General features: G+C 36.5%; 1 pseudogene; it reads left to right on the top strand.

The window, feature by feature from the left end:
* The first annotated feature begins 8184 nt into the window (after window positions 1–8184).
* LOC142174023 (U4 spliceosomal RNA) lies at window positions 8185–8328 on the top strand (annotated as a pseudogene).
* The last annotated feature ends 4347 nt before the right edge of the window (window positions 8329–12675 follow it).

The following is a 12675-nucleotide window of genomic DNA, read 5'->3' as shown; positions in this document are numbered from 1 at the left end:
TGTTGGGAGAACTAATGATAGCTTTAGCACAAAAGGGTGCATCTTATACTTGATACGTTTTTGAGGTAATGAACTTGGTATTTAATATTAAGGCTTATTTTATATACTCTCTTTGTTTTAAAAAGATTATCTTAGTTTGACTTATCATAAAATTTAATAAAGAAGAGAATCTTAAATAAGCCATAACATTTGTGCGACTGTAAAACTTTTGAAACTTGTGGTCTGAAATCTGTCATAACATTTGTGTGGTTATAAATACTTCTTATTAAGAAGATATTGAAAGCAACCAATCTTTTTTAAACAAACTAATAAGGAAAAAATGTTAATCCTTTTGAAACGGAGGGAGTATCTAAATTATGTTTGTCGTAGAAAAGTTAAAATCATGTAATACTATAGCATCCTAATTCTATTTCTAATTCTCTCGCTGTTAATTTACTCGGTTATATTAATTATTTCTTTCGTCTCAAATTATCTGTCGTGGTTTATAAAAATAATTATTTTAAATTATTTGTTATTTTAGAAGTTCAAGACCAAGATTAATTATTTTTTTTTTCTATTCTACCCTTAATATTAATTATTTTTGAAAACTACAAATACCTCAATTATGAGTAAATATTAAATGAAGAGATAATATTTTAAGACATAAATAAGGATAAAATATTCAAAAAAACTCTCATGTTTAATATTTTTTAATAGGCATGTAAAAAAGAGACATGACAGATAATTTGAGACGGAGGGAGTTCCTACTAAAATCATACGGCGAATGAATCGACCCTTATAATTAAGATAATTTGAGACGGAGGGAGTTCCTACTAAAATCATACGACGAATGAATCGACCCTTATAATTAAGCAAATGCGTTGTTGTTAATGGTCAACATCTGCATTTCTTGGAAGTCTATGGGACTCCTAGCTAACTTTTAATCTGAATATTCAAACTAAAAGTTAAAAAATTTAAAATTTCGATTTGAATTTTGAATTTGCTCAAATTATATCCACCCTTACCAATTACTCATCTCTTTCTTCCAAGAGTCCGAAACCTAAATATGGTCTTTTTGGACTCAAATAACCGAAATGAGTGAAAAATAAATATTGTGACCAATATATAGCGTCCTTTAAAAGGGCGCTATATGTATAACGCCTTTCACAAAGGCGCTATGATCTGACTTTAATAAGACTGCCAGGTATAGCGCCTTTATAAACGGTGCTATACATATTTTGTGGGCACATCAATAACTCTTATGTGCTTTACTGAAAATAATAATAATTTAAATGGGTATAGCGGCCTTTAAAAGGGCGATATACCTCAAAATATTCGACCCCCGGATTGGAAATTGCCTTATTTAAAGGCATTAAGGATTTTACAAAAATCCATTCAGAAATATTTTCAACTCCTATTAATTTTTCTTCTTGTTAAATTCTCAAGCATTTTGTCATAATGTCTGAAGAGCGAAAAGTAAGGGTTTCATTATATTGGGGGGTGAGGTAAGGGGATGAGGTTGTGGTGGAGAATAACTCAGTGAGCTATAGTTTATCTCCATAGTATCATATTAAGTTGCCACTTACAATGGAGTACGATAGACTGATATCGTTGCTGTGTAACAAAATGAGTGTGAGCAAACGTTCGGTGAACCTTAAAGTAACCAGAAGATATCTGTATTCTGTCACTCCGCAAAGGGTTGCTTGTTACGCTGAGTTTAACATCGAGGATGATGAAACTTTGAGTTATCTTTTGAGGACTCCGGATGAATCAGGAAATTTCTTTTGATAAAAATGTTGGAAATGTACGTGAAGGTTGGAGACGTTCGCAATAATGAGGTTGCGCAAAGCAGGGATAATCCTCAGTTATCGAGTGGTTATTCTGGAGCAGGTTTTGCCGAACAAGTTCCGTCTGAAAGAGTTTGGCCTGATTTAAACTTATCTCCACCGGTGAATGAGGAGCGAGGAAATAATTTCTCTTCTACTTTACATAATCCACAAGACGAGTGGTAAACTTCAATTTTCCTTTGTGTTACGATATTTATTTTTGTTGTATTGAATTTGTATTAACACTCATATATTCCACAGGGGGTACCGACCAGATATGAATTTTACAAGTTATGAACCCACCCTACCTGACTCAATTGCCCAAAGACGACATATTTAATCGGGATCTGGCAGATGCACAGAGTCAGGAAGAGAACAATGATTATGACAACAATGCCGATGAGTTCGGAGATGACACACCCTTCCCTGATAAGGGTGGTGATGAGGAGGAAGAGAATGCTGGACCTGATACTCCACCCCTCGTTATACCAAGAGTGTACGAGTCCCAAGTGTCGTTTCATTCAAGGGAGATTCCCTACCTTGATCATTTCCCAAGTATTCCGGATGTGGATGCCCTCACAAGGGATATTGACAAAATTCAGACAGCAATATGGGATGAGTCTAGACCAACGGTGCTGGCAAATGGCTTGCTTTTTCCTGATAAAACGCGCCTAAGCAAGGCGGCAAAAATGTACAGTGTAAAAGAGTGTTGTGAGATGACGGTATGGGAGTCAACTCCTGATGTATACAAGGTTTTTTGTCATAGATGGTTTACGGGTTGTCATTGGATGTTGCATGCGAGCAAGAAGAAAATAGGTATGTGAAAATTGGGTAAATACATTGGCATCCACACTTGTGAAATGGACACATTCAGTGGGAATCACTACAACTTGGATGTTGACTTGATTTCTCTTGTCTTGATTCCACACATTGAAGTGTCCATAAGGTACAAGATCAAAGAGTGCATTATATCCGTCCACCAGGAATATGGCTATACCATTACCAAAAGAAAGGCATTTCTTGGGCGCAAACATGCGTTTGAAATTGTTTATGGTAACTGGGATAAGTCATTTGCAGCTCTACCCAAGTACATGGACGCATTGCAAGACTTTAACCTCGGGACCATTGTTGAATGAAAACTTGAGCGGAGTCCGGGAATACCAGAATATATATTCAAATACGTGTTCTGGGCATTTAAACCAACAATTGATGATTTTCTGCATTGCCGGCCAGTAATATCCATAGACGGCACTCATGTCTATGGAAAGTATGATATTAAGCTGTTAATCGTCGTTACAGTAGATGCTAATGGAAGTATATTTCCTTTAGCTTTTGCTATTTGTGCCAATGAAAGACAAGAGACGTGGACACTGTTTTTGAACCACTTGAAAGAGCACGTTGTCAAATAGCGTTCAAGTATTTATCTAATATCTGATCGACATGGTAGTATTATAAGTTCTGTAGAGAATTTTCCTGCATGGCAAGAACTGCATGCCTACCACCGTTACTGTGTGAGGCACCTGAAGGCCAATTACCAGAAGGCATATCCCAACAAGGATTTGCATGATTTAATGTGGATGGCTGCAAAAGATCATCAAGAGCATAAATTCCGGAGGCACATGGAATCTATCAGGAAGGAAGACGAGGCAGCCTATCATTGGTTGATGCGACATAAGCCTGAAAAGTGGACTTTGCATGCGGATGGTGGCAGAAGATGGGAAATTCTGACTACAAATGTGTCAGAGTCTTTCAACGGGTTATTGAACTCTGGTGAAGTACCTACTCGATGGCATGATGCTCCACAATATCAAGGCACATCAACGGGACGGAAGAGCTCCAAATAAGTCAGTCGACCGAGCAATAATCATGCAAGCCAGCTATCAGCGCGTCATTATATGGCGTCCGGATGAACTATTAAGTAATAACAGAAAACGTGAGTATACGCAACACATGTGAAGCTAGGCCAAGTAAACTTAGGTATACATTTACCTATGCGCCCTCCAGCAAATCTAACAAATCCCTGCACAAGGGGAGATTATGTCGAGCCTCGTACTCTCATCCATATCCCCGCCGGAGAACCCACCTCCTAGCTAGAGGGAGAAACAGAGGTGGTACACCCGGAGCTAATGGTGGTAGAGGTGGCTGCAACTGCATGAATCGCTCCCAGGCCCAAACCTAATATACAAAGTGGACATAAAATTTAAGATATATTTTTACTGGGTATGTTATAATGAATAGAGTATTCGAATATGTTTACACCTGTAGCAGCAGCAAAAATCCAACAACGTCACGCTGGGTGCCCATGGTCACTCTGTACATCTTCCTGTACAAGTAGGCGAGAACAGCAGCACCCCAGCTGTACTGGGGTAAATCATCTTGCCGCTCAAGATGATGAAGAAATCTCAAGCTGACTAGGTTCCCCTAAGTGTTCGGGAACAAGACCCCTCCAAACATAAGGAGTAGCAGCAACCTCGTGTACCGGTGAATATGCAGCTCCGGTGTATCGCATGTGATGTCAGGGTGCAATACCTCTAAATGGTCTCGGATAGTCGTCAACTGCAGACGACTGGCCCCAGCCAGTGCAGTCTCATCCTGTGGCTGGAAACCAGTGAGCTGCTGCATCATGTCCAGGTACTGCCCACCTGTCAGCTCTCTCATGGCCAGCGGTAGAGCAACGAGGTGTCCATCAACGGGCAGCCCATATATAACCTCCACGTCGTGCAGTGTGATGGTGGCCTCGCCAATGGGCAAGTGAAATGTGTGCGTCTCCGGTTGCCACCGCTCTATCAGGGCCGTGATCAAAGACCAATCAAGCTGCAGCCGCCCGATCTCCAAAATCCTATAGAAACCCGTATCCTACAAGCATCTGACTACACGGGGATAGAGAACTTTGCCCTTCATAAAGTTCCATATATCGTCCACTCTCCTGACGCGGAGAGTCTGGGCCAGTAACTCTCTCTCCCATATGTGGGAGGACCTATGATCGCCCTGTAAAGATAGTAGCTCATCGTTGGAAGGTCTGGGATGCATAGGCGGAACCTCCATGTCGTCTACTGTAAATTAAACAACATTAATTACATGTTAGTTTTATAATTTTATATGTTTGTTTGTAAATTAAATAATTAATTTTTATATTCACATATGGGTTTTAGGCTCGATATTTGAGGCCCAGTAGCATCAAGATATCCTGAATTCTTATATGTATTAGTTTTATTATTTTACATGTTAGTTTTATTATTTTATATGTTTGCTTGTAAATTAAATACTTAATTTTTATAATTATAAAATATTTAATTATTAAGTATTCACATACGGGTTCCAGGCTCGATATTTGAGGCCCAGTAGCACCAAGATATCCTGAATTCTTGTATGTGTTAGTTTATTAATGTATATATAGTTTTATTATTTTTACATGTTTTATTTTATACGTTTGTTTGTTACTCACTTATTTTTTACTATAATAAAATTAAATAATTAATTTTTATAATTATACAAGATTTTATTATTAAATATTCATAAATGGGTTCCGGGCTCGATATTTGAGGCCCAGTAGCACCAAGATATCCTGAAATCTTGTATGTGTTAGTTTTATTAATTTATATATAGTTTTATTATTTTACATGTTTTATTTTATACGTTTGTTTGTTACTCACTTATTTTTGACTATAATAAAATTAATTAATTAATTTTTATAATTATACAGGATTTAATTATTAAGTATTCACAAATGGGTTTCGGGCTCGATTTTTGAGGCTCAATAGCACCAAGATATCCGAAAAATATTATTGTTTTCTCATGTTATTTTCTTACGATCGTTGACTAGAATTGGACAGAGTTTGTGTTTGATCTATCAGCTATTTTGACGTATTTTTGGGTATAAGAGATACTTAAGTGATTAATTTCAATAACTACAGGGATACTACACTAAAATGCACTATATTTTACTACGCTAAAAGGACACTATATTACTAGTCTTTAAGCAAATAAATAATCTAAATCAGATAAAAATAACAAATATATTTAATCACAAAACATTCACGAAAATACATATACAACAGTAAAAAGTAACTTATTAACATTTTTTTAACAAATAATAATGATTTCTCAATTTTTACATATTTTTTTAGCAAACTAATATCTTAGTCCGGATAAAAATAACATATAGTTTAATCGCAAAAAAATACAAAACAACATATAACACATTTAAAACAACTAATATGCATTTTTTATACGAGTTTCGACAAATACTAAATCGGAATACCTCGATTTATATTTTTTTAAAAATTGAAGATTTGAATCCGAAACGAGCAACCCACAACGAGAGAAGGCTAAGCTAGGATGTGAGACCAATAATCTTTACTTTTTATGGGACGGGTGAGGTCCACTCAAGTTTTTTTGGGTCGTTGGGAAGGGGGGAGGGGAGGGGGACCGCTGCTTTGATTTAAAAATGGGGAGGGAGGGGGGTGTTTGCTGTTCTATAATGGGGGGAAGGGAAGGGACTGTATTTGAAGGGGTGTAGTGCCGTTTATTAAGGTGCTACACATATAACGCCTTAATAAACAGCAATATACCTGAACGTCTAATTAATTTCATATATTGCGCCCTTTTAAAGAACGCTATACCTTAACGTCCAAAACAGACGTTAAGGTTAAAGGACGCTATACCTTAATATCCAAAACGAACGTTAAGATATATAGTTTGGTCACGATATTTTTTTTTTTACTCATTTTGATCATTTGAGTCCAAAAAGAACACATTTATGTTCCAAACACTTTCTTCCAATCCAGTTCCAAGGAAAAAAAGGACCCCTCATTAATAGTTTGTCTTTTCAAAGTTGGTCAAAAAGTAAAAAACTTCGTCCCTTTTCAGAGACGCTTTTGCTTATTCCATGAAAAACAAATCACTCTTTGCCATTACTCCCTCTCAGACGTCTCTCTCTCTCTCCCTCTCACACTTAGCAGATTTACATTACACGCCACCTACCTCCATTTTCATGGTACAAGTTTGTTTCTCCATTTTTGGTGAAAGTACAACCCCCTCCAGCGCTTTAATTTTCTCCGGCGACGCCTCTACTGCTTCCCTTTCATATATATGCCTCTCTCTTTCCATCTTCCAACTCTCAGAATAATGAAACCCAAAACACCACGACTGCTCAACCAGCTGCGAAGCTCACTTATCTTTCATTCATGTCCTTCGAGTTGCGCTCAAACTTTCTGCTAAACCTGTAAATTTTCTTTGTGTGAGTTTTTATACGGTTATACGGTAGATGGGAGTTTACTGATGCATATGATAGTGCGAAATGCTATTGAATGTATTTTCGTACAAATTAAACTCCCGTCGATCGTCGATCATGCTACCAACTACAACAGATCTAGTTAGTTTTTCTTTATCCATGAGTAAAGAATGTGTAATTGCTGGCTTAATGGCTTTGGGAAAACCTTAAGAGCTAAGAATTTTTATTATTGTGTAATTTAATTTAATTTGAACTGTTGTATTAAGTAATCTATCTTATATTTTCGGTCAGAGGAAAAACCCAAAATTATCTTTGGCTTTAGATTCTATGTATATTTACTATTTGCTATCTAGATAAATCTGTCATCTTTATTTTTTTCGGTAAATAAAAAAATAAAGGGAACAGATATTTTGTCAGATCTTGGATTTTTGTTAAAAAATAAAATGTGTTTAGTGTTATGACTAAAAGTGCACCACTTTGTTAAAGTAAATGGATTATTAGTACTCCATGTGCAAGAATATGTATGACTTTGACTCTAAAGCCAAAGATAATATATGTTTTTGAGCTTTTTTCAGTGTTATGACTAAAAGTGCACCATTTTATTAAAATAAATATACTATTAGTGCTCCATGTGAAAGAATATTTATGACTTTGATTCTAGATTATACATTGTTTTGGTCTTTTCCTCTTTTCGGTTACAAATCTCATCTTTTACTAGCAATAATTATCTTTTAGTTGACCTAATTATACAATTCTTTTTCTATTATTAGGATATAGTAAAATCACTACTTAGTTGTTTAAGTTAAAAATATTAGGACGTCTTCGCTCCTGCCGAAAGGGTTTATATGCTCTACTTGCATGAAATGATCATCAGTAGCCGGAGATTAAATTCTGCCAATTTCATAGTCTTGCAGGCTAGAGAAAAGAGGATGCTTAAGCAACGTATGGACCAATTTCTTTGATAACTTAAAGGGTTGACTCTTTACTTAATAAATCACAAAAGTCTTTTTTGATTGTTTGTTACTCTATCAGTTTCAATTGACGTAAATGTTTAAGTAAAACAAAATATTTTTATAATTTATAGTTCTTAAATATGTCATAAAATTTTATAGTTATAAAAATATATTATTTAGGGTAAAATAAAATAAATTAAAGATGACGCAGCTAGTGAGGTTCTAATCGAGGCGCGTCTATTGCTGGTTGAAAACTATTTCCAAACCCCTCTCTTCGGCCTGGGTTCGCCCCTGGCTGTTGAGAATTTTTGGAAGGGCTCCCTTCGGGGTTTAAGCCCTAAAAAGAAAAAAAAAAGAAAAAAGAAAAAGGTAACTCCTATTATAAACGGGATTGTTACACAAATAGCCGACCAGATTCAATGTTTATTTTTTCTAACCGGTATACATAGATATATATTGATTATACATAATTATACATTTATACACATCTTGAACATAAATTATACATATATTATACATCCACCAGTTATTTTTAGTTTAAGAAACTAGATGGATGACTATTTGGGTAATTTTTTTTTTTTAATTAAAAAAAGGGTCAAGAAAATCGTGCAGAATAAGATAGGGTAATATGTCGAATCTAGAGTAAATTGTACAGCAAAAAGACTCTGAAAATAGGATTTTGTTTCTCTCTCGGCGCATGTTAACCTAACGTGCGCATCCATGGGGAAGAGGACTCAGATTCCTACTCAGAAGGTGATCGAAGCAAGGGAAACCAGTAAACAAATCTCAGCACAGACGAAGAAGGGGGAAAATCAAGGAAATCATGCAATAGTGGAGGTTAATGGCATAAATCAAAACCTAAAAATGGCGACTAGTGAAGTTGAAATTGAGCAAAATCAAGGTAAGGAAAAGGCGGAGAATTGAGGTTCAACACCATGCAAAGTCGAATTACCATCACAACTGGAAATTAATGAAGCAATTGTAGAAGACATCAATGGAACAGTAATGGCGGGAAGTAATGAAACAGTGCAAAAAGTGACAAAATCAAAAACTACCATACATGAATGGGAGGAAGGGATACATGTACAACATTCTGTAAGTAATCAATTACGAAAATCCATTGGTATGAAATCATGGGCTGGCAAGGTAGAAGAAGAATTAGAAATTAGGGTTAAGCCTTCGATTTGGGAAAATTTTGACATTACTAAAGTTGCTAATGCTGGATTCAAATTGGAGTATGTGAATCTAAGTAAGCAAGGGGAAACAACAATTTGTGAAATTGAATTGGAGGACATCACATCTGAGATCGATTACTGGCAGAATGCCATAGTCTGTTTGTGTTGGGAGCACATCCACCTTTCAATGTGATAAACAGTTACATACAAAGACAGTGGGGGAAACATGGCATCAACAAGGTCTCAATGTTGAAAAATGAAATTGTGTTGGTGAGGTTTGACACAGCAGTTGGAAAAAATGAGGTATTGCAGGGAGGGATATATCATTTTGACAATAAACCTTTCTTTGTTAAGGAATGGCACAAGGATATGGAATTTACTAGGGAAGAACTCTATATTGTTCCCATTTGGGTGAAACTACCTCGTTTGGATTTCAAGTATTGGGGTCCTAAATGGCTTAGCAAGATTGGGAGCATGATAGGTAAGCCTCTAATGGCTGACAGGAACACTGAAAACAAGATTGGGCTTAATTTTGCTAGACTCCTTATTGAGGTTGATGTTGATTCTCCCTTACCAGACAAGGTATATTTTAGGAATGAAAAAGGTTCACTTGTAGAACAGAGAATTCAGTCTGACTGGAAACCTATACTATGCAAGCATTGCCACAAATATGGTCATTCAGAGGAAGAATGTAGGAGGAAGAAGCAACCAACCCCCCTAAAGTAACAGATTGTTGTGCAATAAGTAAAAACAACTGATACAAACAAAGGTCAGGCAATCAGCAATCAGAATTTAACAGCACCAGTAATTGCGAATGCAAGGTCTGGAGTCGAAAATGTGACACCACAAAGTATAACTGAAAGAAGAAAGATGAACTCAGAAGGCTGGGTAACTCCACACAATACAAGGAAGTCATCTAAGGAGTAAGTACAAGAGGCATCAACAGGGCACAACACTTTCAGTGTTCTAAGAGAGGCCAGCACTAGTACACAACCACAGAATAGCCAGGTATCACATGGGAGAGGCACTGTTCTGTCTCCAAGTAGAGATGGATAGCATGCTAAGCTGGAATGTTAGGGGCTTAAATGCTCCTAACAAACAAAAGGAGGTCAAATTCTTTTGTACCAAGGAAAATATTGGTATAGTAAGCTTGCTAGAGACTAAGGTTAAGGCAGGCAATATGGAGAAAGTAATAAATAATATGTTTGGAGGATGACAGTACCTCACGAATCTAGATCAACACTATAATTGTCGAGTGGTTATAGTATGAAGGCCTGACTACTATCAAATCAAGTATATAAGTGGAACTGCCCAAAGCATTACATGTTTAGTTACTGATGTTATTCTTCAAAAGGAGTTCTATATGACGGTTGTGTATGTTTTTAATACTAAGGAGGATAGGAAGAGTTTGTGGCAACATCTAAAAAGTACTAGTGGAGGTATTAATATACCATGGCTGATTACTGGGGATTTTAACTCAGTATTGCAAGCTGATGACAGAATAGGAGGGCTTCTAGTTAGTATGAGAGAAGTGGTGGATTTTCAAGCTTGTATTGATGCTTGTGAACTCATAGAGTTACCATGTGGAGGGTGTAGGTACATATGGAATGACAAACATGGAGATAATAGAGTGTTCTCCAAAATTGATTGGGCATTTGTCAATAGAGAATGGTTGGATAATATGCCAGTAGTTCAGGCTAATTTTCTTGTAGAGGGGATCAGTGATCATTGCCCACTTAAACTAAAAATGGCTAGTGTTACTTTGAAGGTAAATAGAGTCTTTAAATTCTGCAATGTATGGGCTTTACACCCCCAGTTTAAGGGGATTGTAACACAGGTGTGGCAACAACAAATAGAAGGCTATAGTATGTTCCAAATAGTTAAGAAGCTAAAAATTCTAAAGAAGGCTCTTAAGAAGCTCAACCAGCAACACTTTAGGAATATTCTAGCAGAGGCTGAGGATGGCAGGGCAGCTTTAAGTCAAGCTCAAAATAGGCTGCATGCAAATCCTTCAAGTGTGATATTACAAGAACAGGAGAAGGCCATGTACCCAAAATTTAGAAAATCTTCTTATCTAGCAGAAATATTTTTACAACAGAGAAGTAAGGCAAGCTGGATCAAGCTAGAAGATGACAACACTAAATACTTCTATTCAGTTATCAAACACAAGAGATTACAACAAGCCATCACTCTGATCAAGGATCAAACTGGGGCAGTACAAACAAACAGTGCAAGCATAGCAAATGTTCTTGTAGACTATTATGAAACAATGCTAGGAAAGAGAGAAAGAAGAAGAGCAAAAACTTTTCAGAGCTTCTTGAAGAATGAACATATACTTTCTACTGAACAACGGGTAGAAATGATCCAACCTTTCACAACTAAGGAGGTGAAACAAGCTATGTTCAGCATTGATGTGAACAAGAGTCCAGGGCCAGATGGGTATGGCAGTGGATTCTATAGAGAAGCTTGGAGTATAATTAGTAAATATATTACTGCAGCTATATTGGAATTCATGGAGAATGGTATATTGCTAAGACAAATCAATTCAACAGTAATATCACTAATTCCTAAAGTACCAGTGCCAGTGCCAGAGTATGCAAGTCAGTTCCGGCCAATATCATACTTAAAGAAAGTAGTATCAATGCTAGTAGCAGAAAACCAGGCAGCTTTTGTAGAAGGTCGATCATTGATTCATAACGTTTTAATATGTCATGACTTATTGAGATATTACAATAGGAAGACCTCTCCTAGATGCCTCATGAAAATTGACCTTAGAAAAGCATATGATATGATCAATTGAGAATTTATAGAGGAAGCTTTGAAAGGTTTTGGATTTTCAGATTCCTTCACTAGTCTAGTGATGACTTGTGTTACTACCACACAATTTTCCATCAGAGTTAATGGGGAGAGTCATGGCTATTTTGAAGGGAGGAAGGGACTCAGGCAAGGGAATCTTATATCACCCCTTCTATTTGTCCTAGTTATGGAATATATCTCAAGGGTGCTAAGCAAGATGAGTAATCTTCCTGACTTCATATATCACCCCATGTGCAAGAATATAAGACTAACACATCTGGTATTTGCAGATGATCTCATGATATTCTGCAAAGCAAATTTGAAATCAGTTGCTAGAGTTATAGAGGCATTGCAGTATTTCAGTGATGTAACAGGGTTGGAGGCTAACTTGGATAAATCTAATATGTTTATAGCAGGTACGGATGATATTACAAAGCAGAATATGCTCAAAATAACATGTTTCACTTTAGAAACCTTGCCTATAAGGTACTTAGGCCTTCCACTTACTGCAAGAAAGTGGAACAAGATAGATTGCAAGCAATTAGTTGATAAGATCACAAACAAAATTATTGCTTACACAAGGCAATTATCATATGCTGGGAGATTGCAAATTATCATGGCAGTTTTGTTTTCTATATATCACTTCTGGAGTGCAGTGTTCATACTGCCTCAAAGTGTAGTAAAATAAGTTGATAAGAAATGCAAGGACTTCC

This window comes from Nicotiana tabacum, chromosome 19 (assembly GCF_000715075.1).
Source record: "Nicotiana tabacum cultivar K326 chromosome 19, ASM71507v2, whole genome shotgun sequence".
Taxonomy (NCBI): domain Eukaryota; kingdom Viridiplantae; phylum Streptophyta; class Magnoliopsida; order Solanales; family Solanaceae; genus Nicotiana; species Nicotiana tabacum.
Note: the sequence above shows the minus strand (reverse complement) of the source record. Positions and strands in the feature narration are given on the sequence as shown.